General features: G+C 41.5%; 1 long non-coding RNA gene across 1 annotated transcript; it reads right to left on the bottom strand.

Moving 5' to 3' along the window:
- Positions 1–7,570: 7,570 nt before the first annotated feature.
- LOC120314685 lies at positions 7,571–12,063 on the bottom strand. The gene is made up of 3 exons (XR_005558504.1): positions 11,892–12,063; positions 9,852–10,061; positions 7,571–8,094 (listed from the first exon to the last, which is right to left on the bottom strand). It is a non-coding gene; the product is annotated as an uncharacterized LOC120314685 (long non-coding RNA).
- Positions 12,064–12,902: the final 839 nt, after the last annotated feature.

Raw genomic sequence — 12,902 nt, 5'->3', positions numbered from 1 at the left:
GAGAAAGACAAATGGCCAGACAGAATTTCCTACAACTGGAGCAACATAGTTTAGGAATTCTCCTTAGCTGTCTGGTATGGGAACAGGTATCAGGGACCACAGGATCAAGGAGCTGTTTAAATCTGCAGCTCAGCATGAGAAGAATGGCAAAAATTGCAGTAACCCTTCATGAACTCTGCCCATTTGGTTGTTGATAGCCTGCCTGTTTTTGCCCTTATCGCAGTCCATTAATCCTATAATACTGGATTGAAATACTTGAGGACTTAGCCAGCCACTATATGAATAGGTGGTGTGTTTAATGATCAAACTTTGTGAAGGGATTTGGCATCAGGTTGCAAAGGAATTAGCTATCACAGAATGGATAGTATTAAAATTATAAATGCTACAGTGACAGTGAATATTATTTATGCTTTGTCCCAATAGTAGAACTTGGGCTCATCTAATTAAACTGATTAGCTGTAGATTCAAGAAAAACAAAGGAACTTTTTCTTAGGAAGTCCAATAGCTTCTGAAATACAGATGAAACTCGAAAAATTAGAATATCGTGCAAAAGTTCGTTTATTTCAGTAATGCAACTTAAAAGGTGAACCTAATATATGAGATAGACTCATTACATGCAAAGCAAGATAGTTCAAGCCATGATGTGTCATAAGTGAGATGATTATGGCTTACAGCTCATGAAAATCCCAAATCCACAATCTCAGAAAATTAGAATATTGTGAAAAAGTTCAATATCCTAGGCTCAAAGTGTCCCACTCTAATCAGCTAACACCTTGAAAGGGTTCCTGAGCCTTTAAATGGTCTCTCAGTTAAGTTCTGTAGGAATCACAATCATGGGAAAGACTGCTGACCTGACAGTTGTGCAGAAAACCATCATTGACACCCTCCATAAGGAGGGAAAGCCTCAAAAGGTAATTGCAAAAGAAGTTGGGTGTTCCCAAAGTGCAGTATCAAAGTACATTAATAGAAAGTTATGTGGAAGGGAAAAGTGTGGAAGAAAAAGATGCACAAGCAGCAGGAATGACCGCAGCCTGGAGAGGATTGTCAGGAAAAGGCCATTCAAAAGTGTTGGGGACTTTCACAAGGAGTGGACTGAGGCTGGAGTCAGTGCATCAAGAGCCACCACACATAGATGGCTATCCTGGACATGGGCTTCAAATGTCGTATTCCTCTTGTCAAGCCGCTCCTGAGCAACAAACAACGTCAGAAGCGTCTTACCTGGGCTAAAGAAAAACAGAATTGGTCTGTTGCTCAGTGGTCCAAAGTCCTCTTTTCTGATGAGAGCAACTTTTGCATCTCATCTGGGAACCAAGGACCCAGAGTCTGGAGGAAGAATGGAGAGGCACACACTGCCAAAAGCACCAAAACCTGGTTCAATGACCGTGGGATTACTGTGCTTGATTGGCCAGCAAACTCGCCTGACCTGAACCCCATAAAGAATCTATAGGGCATTGCCAAGAGAAAGATGAGAGACATGAGACCGAACAATGCAGAAGAGCTGAAGGCCGCTATTGAAGCATCCTGGTCTTCCATAACACCTCAGCAGTGCCACAGGCTGATAGCTTCCATGCCACGCCGCATTGAGGCAGTAATTGCTGCAAAAGGGGCCCAAATCAAGTACTGAGTACATATGCATGCTTATACTTTTCAGAGGTCCGATATTGTTCTATGTACAATCCTTGTTTTATTGATTGCATATAATATTCTAATTTTCTGAGATTGTGGATTTGGGGTTTTCATGAGCTGTAAGCCATAATCATCTCACTTATGACACATCACGGCTTGAACTATCTTGCTTTGCATATAATGAGTCTATCTCATATATTAGGTTCACCTTTTAAGTTGCATTACTGAAATAAATGAACTTTTGCATGATATTCTAATTTTTCGAGTTTCACCTGTATATGATGATAGCTTCTAGCTTATTAAATAATTTAATGGTGATATTATGAGGTAAGACATTTCCATTTCTCCAGAGTCAACAGTCATCTGCAAGAGGGCAGTACTGGTAGATTCATGAGAATTCCAAGATTTGAATAAGATGGAAACCATCTTTAAAGGAAGTAAATATAATAGATGCAAAATCTCAAAACTAAGCATGCTATACATGGAAAAAGGTGGGTAGAAGTAGGAGAGGTGTGGAATGACAGAAAAAGGAGGACAGAGGAAGAAATGTATGGTTAAAAGAAGATAGGGAGAATCATAGGGAGTGAATCATTTCTTGGGTCACATTGAAAAACAATGCTTAAAGTTTCCCACTGAAGGAAGAGAATCTTACCCATTTTATAGAAACCAGTTGAATAATACAATTATTTATTAGTTAGAGTAGCACACCATGGTATTCACCACCATTGCCTATGTATGGGATATGTATAGAATCAATTTATAAATGCTGTGAACTCCCTATAAAAGCTCCTGAAGTAGGTCTATCTACTACTACTACTACTACTACTACTACTACTACTACTACTACCTCTAAATTGGAAGACTTCAGTTTACTCAAGTGTACTATCTGCTTCAGATTAGACTAATATAACAAAATGAATGACCAGGCTGCCTGTGATGATGATGATGGTTCATCGCATAGTTGGATGTTTAGACTGGGTTTGACATTTATTCACCTATCCTTCCCAAGAACCTGGGATAGAGAGATACATATTTTTGATGGTGTTAGAGGTATCAATGTTATTAAGCAGTGTTTATGCAAGCCTATTTAAAGAAACTTGGTATAAATCTTTCTTCCACCTACTTTCCAAGATCATAGGTATGTGCTTTCTAAACTTTCATTATAAAAGCTTCCTGCTTTCTATGCTGCCAGATTCTATATTTGGCACATTGTGGGCTGAGAGGCAAGAAGAAATACTTACAAAATGAAATCATATAATCCAAAATGACATACTGTTGTATTAACAGTGTCAATATTTAATTTCAAGAAAGCTTCTGCTTCTGTTAGATCATTCTTTATTTTTCAGGATGCCAAGTTCATAATCTGCGACTTTGGGAATGATGAATTTTATATAATGGAGTATAAAGCAAGTCAGGCTCATTTCCATTAGTGGTGAAAATTTGCAACATGGCATTCTTATAATTGATTTATTTAAAAATATATTACAGATTGATGGACATAAGCAAAGAGTCTCCCTCCCTCTTTCTGACACACAGCCACACACAAACCTTGCTATACACTGATGGGACCAGGGAAAGATAAGTTGAGATAGCCTAAGGCAGGGCTTTTCAAGCGGTGGTATGCATACCATTGGTGGTACATTGGCACGTGGTATGCTTATGATGGGCTGAAAAGCTCTGTTAAAAAAACATGTAAAAAATGTAAAAATGTAGTGTGGGGATGAGCTGAAGTGGCAGCAACACAGCACAGGCCTGTGGGAGAGCCAGCACCCAGGATCCACACCGGGCTCCAGCTGACTGGCGCTTCCAGAAACTGTGCACAGCCTGGAGAAAGGAATCAGTTGCAGACAAAAGGAAGAGGAGGTTATAGACATGCCCGTGGGGTGTGTACATTTGACCTGGGGCTGCCCTGGAGACAGTGAGGGGCCAGCTCACCCAAGCCCATAATCAAAGGAAAACCCCGAATCTAGAGGGCCAGAAGGTAGCCCACTACCGTGCCCTTCCATTTCCTTCTCACCCCCTGGGCACAGATGCAATTACAATTCCTCGCCATAGCTGGGGTGGGACTTGCAAATACCTCCATCCTGCAAAGCGGCGCTCCCCCGGCATTCCTATCCACCGTCATGCCGGCAGCCCTAACTAAAGGCCGTGCGCCCCAGCCTTGCCCTGCCAAGGAAGTGGGGGCAGCTGAGACTACAGCAGCTTGTCAGCAGCGCTCAAAGGCTGCCCAACTTTACTCTGCAATTTCGGGGTTGGAAAGTGGAGGGGCAGCGCCGCATTTGCAGGCTTGGCATCACCTGCTGGAAAGCCTCCTGCTTCCCTGCCCCCACAGCTACCTCCTTCAGAGCCATCCTGATGCCGATGGGCCTGCTGGTATGGCGGCAGATGGGAGCACCAGGTAAGTCGCGCTTTGCAGGACGAAGCAGGCAAATCTATGCTGGCAGGCCCATTGGCATCAGGATGGCTCTGAAGGAGGTAGTTGCGGGAGGGGGAGCAGGAGGTTTTGCAACAGGTGCCGCCAGGCTTGCAAATACAGCGCGGCCCCTTCACTTTCCAACCCCAAAATTGCAGAGTAAAGTTGGACAGCCTCTGAGTGCCCCTGACAAGCTGCAGATCTGCTGTAGTCTCAGCTGCTGCTCCCTTCCTTGGCTGGGCGAGGCTGCAGCATTCGGTCTTTAGTCGGGGCCACCAGCGTAGCAGTGGGTGGGAGTGCCAGGGGAGCACCGCTTTGCAGGATGGAAGTACTTGCAAGTCCCACCCCAGCTATGGCGAGGAACAACGACTGCATCTGTGCCCAGGAGGCAAGAAGGAAATGGGCGCGGTGGCTGGCCTGCCTTCTGGCCTGCTGGATTTGGGGTTTTCCTTTGACTGGGGGCATATGGCCTGACCCTGGCTGAAATCAAATCTCTCTCTAAGCAGGGATTGGGAGGCTGAAGGCCTATCTTTGTGGCCATGCGTTCTGAAATCGATGAGCTGCTGCTGGGGAGGAGAATCAAAACAGGGTAAAACAAGCGTAGTCCACCATGGTTTATTGATTGCAAAGTTTTCCTCTGGTTTTCCTATTCCTTCCTGGGCTATTAAAATCACATTGGCAAGGTCTGTACTGAACACCTGACTGCAAACTATTCAACCGGATTTTAGCCTAGCCCCTTGTGCAATCCCAGGCCACATTCTGGAGGTAAGAGGATGTAGTAACAGGAGAGAGCTGCAAAATTGATTTGTTATTTATTCTTGCCTTTAGCAGCAATAACTATGTTGTTTGACAACTTTGCTAGCAATCTGCAGGCTGTGAACTTTCCTTTCCCCCTGGGGAAAGATTTCAGGAGTGCTAGATTTATTTTTCCTGCTAATTACACTATACCTTGTGGTTTTTTAAAGGAGCTTATGAGAAAAAAAATTGCCTGAAAATTAAAGGATGTACGGATTGAGTTGTGAGACAGGGAAGGGAAGTACATGGACTTATGCACTTCCAGTTGCTGACAGGTGTGCCACTAATATTCTGACGGACACCTACATGCTCTCAGGGCCCAAGATTTTCTTCATTCTTCATAGGGGGTATTGTGGATTAACTAAATTTTTCTGGGTTCTGATTTTAAGGTGAGTATCCTGAGGTATGGAGGCCTTTGATCTTCTTCTTAAATGCATAATAATAAAATAATGAGAAGCTTCAAAGGGAAGCAGATTAGAAAGAACAAGACCCTTTGGAGTCTTCAATTCCTTTCCTATTAAGAGTTCCTTAATAAAGTTTGCTCTTCCTTCCCAACATCAATAAAGGTGGTTTACTCAGAAAATATGTGAAGAGCTGTAATTAGTGATTTAACTATGTTTTATTTTTGCCTGTGTTTTAATTTATATATAATGTATGTTTAATTGAGGAGGGCTTGGAGAGGTAAAAGTGGCCAATATGGAGGTTGCACCTTGCCGTCCAGATCTCTGTCTCCCCTGCAGATCTCTGGAGAGGAGGAGGGGATGGCAGGGGAGCTGTGTGAGGGAAGCTGTCCCAACAAGCCAGCATCCTTACCACACACAATTGCAAATGGGAATTCCCTTTCAAGAAGGGACAGCCTCCCTTGTGCAGGACCCAGGAGCTCTGCTACCCTGCCGCCTCCTCTTACTCTCCAGAAATCTGTCAAGATAGACATTGGACTTGGAGGAAAATGGTTCCTGCAAACATCCTCCACCTCCTGCTTTGCCAGGAGGGGGCACCGGAGAGAGAAACACCAAGGATGTCTGAGATTGGAAAAGAACATCTCTTTAGCATGCTATCCACACAAACACACACACACACACACACACACACACACACACAAACAAACATTCCAAGCTTGGAGACTTGTATCCACATCTGAGCTAGCAAATTGCCAATCATGCCTGGGCTTGGGGAGAAGGCCCTCTCCTTCCTCTGTGGATAAAAGTCCCCAAATCTAGAATGCGGTGTGTGTGCATGTGTGTGTGTGCACGCATGTGCTTTCTGGTAGCAGTTTGGGGAGGCGAGAAGTTTATGTGGCAGTGTGACTTGTTCCATTCTGACCCAGCTGTCTCGAGTCAGCTGTGTCCAGTGAGTTGTGTCAAGCAGGCCACACCCACCTGCTAAGTGACTGGTAGTACTCGAATATTGCCATATCCTAAAAGTGGTGCAATCTCTGAAAAGGTTGAAAAGCCCTGGGCTAAGGAATTGGGGGGAATGGTGGTGGGGGGAGTCCAGTGATAGTCTTTCACTGTTTCTAGTCACCTGCAGTAGAAGTATTTCATCCCAAACTGTCCATCAGTTCCATTAAATAGAGGAAAAGAGAAAAGAATGAAGGAGCTTGCTTGCCTCCTTGCTTGCTTATTTATTTATTAAATTTGTACACTGCTCAACTTCCAACTTTCTGGGTGATTTACAAATAAAACATAGATTCCTGATCCAAATAATACAGTAATAAAAACAAGGAACCAAAGATGGTGAAGAACAAAGACTTGGGCAGCAATAAACCCATAGAAGTTATATCCATCCCAACCAAGGCCTAAGCGAAGAACTAGGTCTTCAGGACCCTCTAAAATGATAGCAGGGAGGGCCCCCTCATATCTTGAGGGGACCTTCATTCTAAATGGCAGGCATTGTGACAAAACTTCCAGGGTCCCAATATTGTTTAATCAGAGGAACCAGGAGTGCCTCCATTCTGTTACGGTAGATCAAATAGGCTGAGCAGATATTTTGGGAGATAGGTGATTTCTCAAATAGCCAGGCTGTATGCTAGGACTTTACAAGTAATGACCAGCACTTTCAATTGCACTTAGAAGCAAACTGGCAACTAGTGCATGTCACAAAACAGATTTTATATGGGCATATCAAAGATGCCCATCGCTGCTTGTGCTATCGCATTTTGGACCCAGTTGAACTTTCTGGGCAGTTTTCAAAGATAACCCTATGTAGAGCATAATAGCACAAGCCATAAATGACTATCTGAAGGTTCTCCCAACTATGAAAAGGCATAATTAGTGGATCAGATGGAGTAGAAAGGAATTCCTGGCTTCAGCTGCCACCTCTTTGAGCAGGAGCTGTGAGTCCAGAAAGACCCTCAGATGGTGCATCAGTCTTGAATGGAGAAGTGCTAACCCATTAAAGGTTAAAGATGGAACATCCCAGGTTTGGGTGGCCCAAACACCTACCATATGCAATAGGGTTGAGTTGGGGAAGGTACCTTTCCACACAACCTCCAGACACTAGGACTAGAACCTCAACAGCTTCACTTGGCAAATTTATGGTTGAAATATATAGTTGGTATCATCAGTATATTAATGATGCAGAACTCTACACTGTCTTATGACCTCACCAGCTATTTCATGGAGATGTTGAAGAGGAGGGCAGAGAGAGTAGAATCTAGTTTCCCCCCACAAAGGAGAGTCATAGGGAACAACAACCCTTCCAACCAACTCTAAGAGAACCAAGATAAAATGATGCTCCTATCCGCAGCCCGTGGAGCCATCTCAGAAGGATACTGTGGTCAATGGTATTGGAAAAAAACTGAAAGATCAAGGAGCACAAGGATGGAAACACACCTCAATCCTGGCTCTGCCACAAATCAAATACATGTGCAATATCAACTGTCCTGGTACAAAATCCCAGCATGAAATCTGACTGAAATGGATCTAGATTTTTGCCTTTTCAGTGCAATTCTTAACTGTAGCTCCTCAATAAAAGGAATTGAACTGTCTGATATATGAATACTATTAGAGCTGATTACAACATGTGTCAATCATTCCCATTTAAATTTAAGAACATGTAGTATCAAATACAAATACAGCAATGCTAAGAAGAAGAGGTGGAGTTGCTTGCGGTTGAATTACTCAAAATTATTATTATTTCCTAGAAGACACAATTTTGAAATTGAAATATGAATATTCCATATTTTGTATTACCTTGAAATGGGAAGATGTCATCTGCTAGATCTCCTTCCAGATATGTTGAAATCAACTCTAGAGTACCTAACGGGTGAATTTATGTGATATTAATTAGCTTTATCATACTTCCCATTGTCTCATGCTAGAGAGAGACACTTAATTTTACAAAGTCTGATTTTTAATGAATGGGATGGTCTCCAGTGCTAAATTAACTTCTCCCCCCAAGAGCAGCCATGCTGTAGACCAAGCACTTAGATGCAGATAGCCTGAGATATTCTAATTTACTGAAGCAATTAGATGTTGGGAGTCCCAGGCAGTAATGATGATGGATGTCTCCCTTTGGCTGCCTAGTAAGGAAATCCAGTCCAGCTCATCTTTCCTAGGCTGCATCATCTTCCATTACTCTGTTGTTTCTAGGTTTGCAACAGATAGGTTTGCCAGAAGAAAATGTAGTACTTAATGAGAAACTCCAACTGTTTGAGGCTGGATAAGAAATCTCCATGTAAAAATCAAGTATCACTTGGTAATGGGTGGTGCCTGAGAACCTGTTATTATTGTACTCAGAGACAAGCTATTCCTTCTTTGATTCATTATTAATATGCTATTTTACATTGTAAAATATATAAATTTACCCGGTTTTGCTTTTAATAAAGAAATTTTGTAAAGAAAAAAAATAATGAAGTTCATAAAAACAGTCCAGTAACACCTCAATTTAGTACAGTAGCTCATTTGGGAGTGGGGAAAGATTCATTCTTTCACTGCTATTAAATACCAAATTGTTTCAATCACATCATTTTGTTCAAACTATTTTGGGTTTGGACTATTATTTTAGGTTTAAATCCAGATGCAATTTTTTTCTCTTACATCCAAAAGTGATTAAATGGTAACTAATCAAGTTAAAATTTCCTTGTAATGTTCAGATAATGTAACTCTGAAATAAAATAACGCTGAAATGGTATAACAGTAAAAAAAATGCAATAGGCCAAAATGGCATAATAGGCTGAACTTATGTAACTCTGAAATAACAGGACTAGCCCATCTCCAATAGTCTCGCAAATGATTTGGCTCCATTTGAGACTTCAACCTCTTTAACTTATTCAGGTTGAGTTATGAAAGAAGGTGGAATAGGAGGACAGACTCAGAAGAGAGAATAGAGGGGGTGAACAAAGGCCTACAATCAGATATGCCCCATTTATATTCCAGTATCACAATGGATAGATCTTTTTTTCCCTCCCATTAGCTGGTGATAGGTGAAGGAGGAAGTGTTAAAAGGCCAAGGGAATCAAACAATTTTTTGCTCATCATATGTTATTTATTCAAATAGAGGAGAAGAAAAGCAAGGATCAGCAGTAGGAATAATCAATTTCATGCTGATGCAGTTTCTTGCAGTTTAAAGATGGGTAGATGGCACTTCATTTCATCAGTAGGGAACTACCTAGATTGACCTATCCTGACAATGTAGCAGCATTTCTCAGTTTAATCTCAATGCCTAATTCCTCCAAAAATATCCCAGACCTTTTTAAATCTCCCAAGTCTTTGATAAGAGCCTAAAGACTTGGCTCTGCCAGCTAGCCTCGGGCCCCAATGGGGAAATAGTACAGTGGAAGTGGTTGATCAAGTAACAACAGATCTCACCTCTCCCCATTTTGCCCCCGCTCTCCACACATAACTTTGATTTTAATCTTTGGTTTTCATTTATTCATATCTGCAGCTAGGAAAGATCAGAGGGAGCAAAATCCAAGTGTGATTGGGAAAAAAGGGTCTTCTCACTCACACACACAGACATACACACATTTCCTTTGTTCCCTTGGGCTTTAAAGTTAAAATTTAGAGGTACTCACCTTCACCTTCTTTCCAAAGCAGCCCTTGAGCTCAAACTCAAAACTCCCTTTACTACCCTGGCTCCACATGGGCAGGGCCTGGGAAATCCATCCATAGACACAAGGGGTTCTGCTGCCGGCAAGATGGGGCTTACCAGTCTCAATCCATTGGAGAGGTTACCTTGGAATCCCATTCTGGCATGCCAAATTGTTGGAAGAAAAGTCTTCATCCTGGTTCATTTAGGCAAGAAAAACCAAATGTACAGGTATAGTATAGGGGGTATCTTGTTCAATAGTAGTAATTGTGAGAGGGATCTCGGAGTCCTAGTGGACAATCATTTAAATATGAGCCAGTAGTGTGCGCAGCTGCCAAAAAAGCCAACACAGTGCTAGGCTGAATTAACAGAGAGATAGAATCAAGATCACATGAAGTATTAATACCACTTTACAATGCCTTTGTAAGGCCACACTTGGAATACTGCATCCAGTTTTGGTCACCATGATATAAAAAAGATGTTGAGACTCTAGAAAGAGTACAGAGAAGAGCAACAAAGATGATTAGGGGACTGGAGGCTAAAACATATAAGGAACGGTTGCTGGAATTGGGTATATCTAGTTTAACAAAGAGAAGGATGACGGGGGGACATGATAGCAGTGTTCCAATATCTCAGGGACTGCTATAAAGAAGAGGGAGTCAAGCTATTTTCAAAAGCGCCTGAAGGCAGGACAAGACGCAACGGGTGGAAACTAATCAAGGAGAGAAGCAATCTAGAACTAAGGAGAAACTTCCTGACAGTTAGAACAATTAACCAGTGGAACAACCTGCCTCCAGAAGCGGTGAATGCACCAACACTGGAAGTTTTTAAGAAGAAACTGGACAGCCATTTGTCTGAAACTGTATAGGGTTATACCGGCTGGACTTGATGACCTCCAAGGTCCCTTCCAACTTTACTATTATTATTATTATTAAGCTGGGAATAAATATGGCAACTGCTTTGGGAAGAAGGTTGTAGTTTATTGGCAAGGAGAGCCAGACATGAAGATGGCTCTGGCAGAAAAGAGAGGGAACACATGTAGGGAGTGGGGTTTTTATGCCCTCTGAAGCCTTTTGTTTTGAGTTGTTTCCTGTTCCTGTGGCATGAACTTTGAACTGAGTCTGAGTGTGCTTTTCTGGCCCTTGGTATCTGTGGTTTAATCCTATTATGTTTCCCTGGGTCTGGGGTAATGATTCTTAGAGTTTGGGTGAGGTAAGCAGATTTTAAGTCTGTCTTCTTAATCTTCTAGCTCCAACTTTCCTGAATGGTCTGCATCTGCATTTCTATAGAGCTGGTTTCTGCTTGGGGGAGGCAGACTTGGGGCTATTAAGAAAACTGGGCATGCTTTCCTGCCTCTTCAAGATCCTGAGGAAATATATTTTTTCCTGCCCCTAATATTTCCTTCTCTGGGGGTGTGTGTGACTTCACACAATACATTTTTTATATCTGTAAGCCACCCAGAGTTATCTTATGGTAAGAAAGGTGGCCAATAAATTTTATAAATAAATATTTATTCCTGAATTTCTGTATCAGTGTAAACTTGACAACCCCCTCCACCCCAACTCCGAAAGTACTGCCAAAGTACTGCCAGACATAAAACCTTGTCCCACACTGTGCATTGGCTCATGATGTTTATTCAAACATTTGGACAGAAGTCTGTAAGAAGGAAACTATTTGTTCCTAGAGATCTTGTCACCCCAGAAATGGAGAGCTTCCTCTTATACACAAAATCTCCCTGCCCTTAAAATGTCAAGCTAACCCACACGCTGAGTATATTAGCAAAGTAACTAGACTTTTTTTTGGAAAGCATAAGCAACTGCAACAGCCCAAAAGAAGAAGAATGGTTTCTCACTACATCTATCCTAAGGGTAATTCAATCTCTAGTTCTGACTCTGATTCTTTGAATTGCATATACGTAGCATGGCATGGATGAGTAGTTGTCTAGCTGTTGTTTTGTGATGCATCTGCAGTGGTGTGATTTACCTTCCTCAGTGTGACAATTTGCCCTGGATCTATGCATACTCACATCACAAGGAAATGATGCATATGTCAACCAGCAAGAACATCTGCAAACTGCATCTCATTCCAATCCCTTGGGACTGGGTGGAATTAATCTGGAATTAAAGTAGAGGAAAATAAGTCTATAGCTAGAAGATCAAAACCAGAAGAATTAAATAATATGACCCAGCTTTATAAGCAATGGCATTAAATCAGTGCTGTATATTTTACTAAGAGATATTAGGGAAAAAGGAAAGCAATATAATTGATAAAATGATACAATATCAGTCTTAACACTTTAGAACTTTCTTTAGCTCATGGAAAAACAATATAATAAATGATGGGAAAAACTTTCTTGATGAAACTTTTCATTTTTTTCAACCAGATATAGTAATGCCTTTCTTGGCAAATGGAATAGTAAAGTATGTATAATTTGGATATTAATCTCAGAGTGGGAAGGGGAATAATGTTAATTCACAGCATCAGGTAATTACAAAAATGTCAGGGGAGATCCCATGTATTAATGCAAAAAGCATTAGTTTACAAAATACATTGCAACTTTGTTACTAAAAATAGGAAGGAAGATCATAACTCAAGGGCAGAGCATATGGTGTGCAAAGGATTCCAGGTTTAATCTGTCACAGCAGGTGGTCAGAATTTACTGAGGGCTTCTGTGATCTCTATTGTAAAAGATGTGTGGTTACTTCTTTGGGATGAAAGCCGAATACGTTTGTATGATGCAAGAATAACTTGCATCTCCTAATAAATAAAAGCAATTTCATCTGGGGAAAAAAAATCATAGATGTTCGGTGGTACTAGGGCTTTGCAATTTAATGTCATTGTATATTTTATTTATATCTTATCCTTTCAACCATCTTTCTTTCCTTGTTACATTTCCTTACTTCTGTATTCATACCTCATTCTTAAACACAATTCCCTCAATGGGTTCCTCCCCCCTTCTGCTCATCAAAGAGATCTGAAGTTAGTAGGGCAGATTGAGAGGATAGTTCTTTAGAAGTAGAGGAATTTGCCAGTTTCC

This window comes from Crotalus tigris, unplaced genomic scaffold (assembly GCF_016545835.1).
Source record: "Crotalus tigris isolate CLP2741 ecotype Arizona unplaced genomic scaffold, ASM1654583v1 scf7180000018970.2248101, whole genome shotgun sequence".
Classification (NCBI taxonomy): domain Eukaryota; kingdom Metazoa; phylum Chordata; class Lepidosauria; order Squamata; family Viperidae; genus Crotalus; species Crotalus tigris.
The sequence above is the reverse complement of the archived record's forward strand: the minus strand, read 5'-3'. Positions and strand labels throughout refer to the sequence as shown.